This window comes from Tribolium madens, unplaced genomic scaffold, assembly GCF_015345945.1.
Source record: "Tribolium madens isolate multiple individuals breed KSU strain unplaced genomic scaffold, Tmad_KSU_1.1 Scaffold_96;HRSCAF=242;Tcas5.2_LG5, whole genome shotgun sequence".
NCBI classification, from domain to species: Eukaryota; Metazoa; Arthropoda; class Insecta; order Coleoptera; family Tenebrionidae; genus Tribolium; species Tribolium madens.
This window is the reverse complement of record NW_025401068.1, coordinates 14,246,237-14,248,138: the sequence shown is the minus strand read 5'-3', so window position 1 is coordinate 14,248,138 and position 1,902 is coordinate 14,246,237.

Genomic DNA, 1,902 nt, shown 5'->3' with positions numbered 1-1,902 from the left:
AACTAATCACTGTATAGCGTGTGGCACGTGACCCTTGACGAACCCACATGGAGAAAACCCAAACCCCCTTTCGGTTACTTAACTCACAAACGACTGAAAGTTTGCAGATTAAACGAATTGTAATGATTGCTTACGTCACAACTTCACGAAAAGTCAAAAAACAGGGGGAGAACTTGCAAAGTCGAGAAATTTTAAAGAGATCAGCGTGAAAGTGGCTTCACAAAAAACTTCCAAACTATTTTATTATACTCCATACTGGAAATTAATAGACAACTTTGTAAAACTAATAGCTTTGAGTGTTTCTTGAAGATAATTTGTTAAAGACAGGTCGGGCGAGAGAAACTATTAATTTTCTTTGGTTGTGAATTCGTACCGATTCTTATCGGGCTTCAAAGTTTTAAGAATGAAAATGGCACTTTGGTTTTGTGTGAAAACAATCGAATAAACACGATTTAAAAATAGATAGCGTGCCCATAAATCTTTATCTTTGGGTTGTTAGAGGAAATGAAAAAGAATGAGAACTCAACATTTGTAGTATCCTGTCCACAGCGCTTTTGCTACCACCGCTTTTGCTGTATTATTAAAATTAAGCTTGTAAAAGCTTTGCGATAAGTATTTTTCTTTTAATTTATTAAAACAAAAAAGAATTTGGGCTTTAAAACTTCCCATCTAATTTATGTAAGAAGTTTACTTTTTGACGATCGATGTGGCAGGAAACATCGCTGTTATTTACTGTGTGGAGTTAATACAATACTAAAATTTAATGCCGTGTAGGTTCGACAGAATCTATTTCCTGTAGAAGATACTATTGGCAATTCAAATGTGGAATTACCTATTTGCAAGGTGAAGCGAACTTGGAGTATTATGCAGGCAATTCCTTCGGGTGCTCCTTAAATCCGGCTGAATCCTCTTGTGTGTCCTGTTCCAAAATATCCGATCGAAACATCAATTTCTATTAGTTTTATAGTTTTCGAAAGTTTTCACCGCAAAAATGATAAGCCCATTTAACGTTCTTTATAACATGGTAAAATGCTATACAAAGACACGCAAATGTGCATGTAAAGGCGAATCTTGCTACATTATTAAAATGCTTTTCAATTTGGACGTATCAATTATTGAATACCTAACATAACATTACGGCGATATTGGCTAAAAAGGATTGATTGATTTTTTTCTTCAAATAGAATAGATACAAAAACTCTTGCTCATGTCTGATTGCTCTTCCATTGCTATAAACACTATATTTTTCTTTTTCTTTTTTAATTTCACTTCTGTTTTACAATATTTTTATCTCGGTTCTTAATCAAATCTCTTTTGTTTGTTTTCTTTTTCTTTCTTCATTCTCTCAACTTTTTCCAGATTTTACTTTATTTTAAAGCAATTTGTCTTTTTGTATTTGCTTTTTGCCTCTTTTTTCCCACCAAATGCAATCATCACCGCAATTATGACAATCGTTATTTCTTTTTTTTCTGGTTTCCTTTCTAAGCCAATAAAGTATTAAATAATACTTTAATAGTGTTTTCTTTTTCTTTTTTAATTCCAATTTTTTTACAATATTTTTTCTGTTCTTAATTGAATCTCTTCTTTGTTTTTTTTCCATCTCCATTCTCTCAACTTTTTCCAGTTTTTTCTTTATTTTAAAGCTTTTTGTCTTTTTTTATTTGCTTTTTGTCTCTTTTTTCCCACCAAATGCAATCATCACCGCAATTATGACAATCGTTATTTCTTTTTTTCTGGTTTCCTTTCTAAGCCAATAAAGTATTAAATAATACTTTAGAGGTGTTTCCTTTTTCTTTTTTGATTCCATTTCTTTTTTACAATATTTTTTTCTCTGTTCTTAATGAAATCTCTTTTCTTTGTTTTCTTTTTCTATCTTCATTCTCTCAACTTTTTCCAGATTTT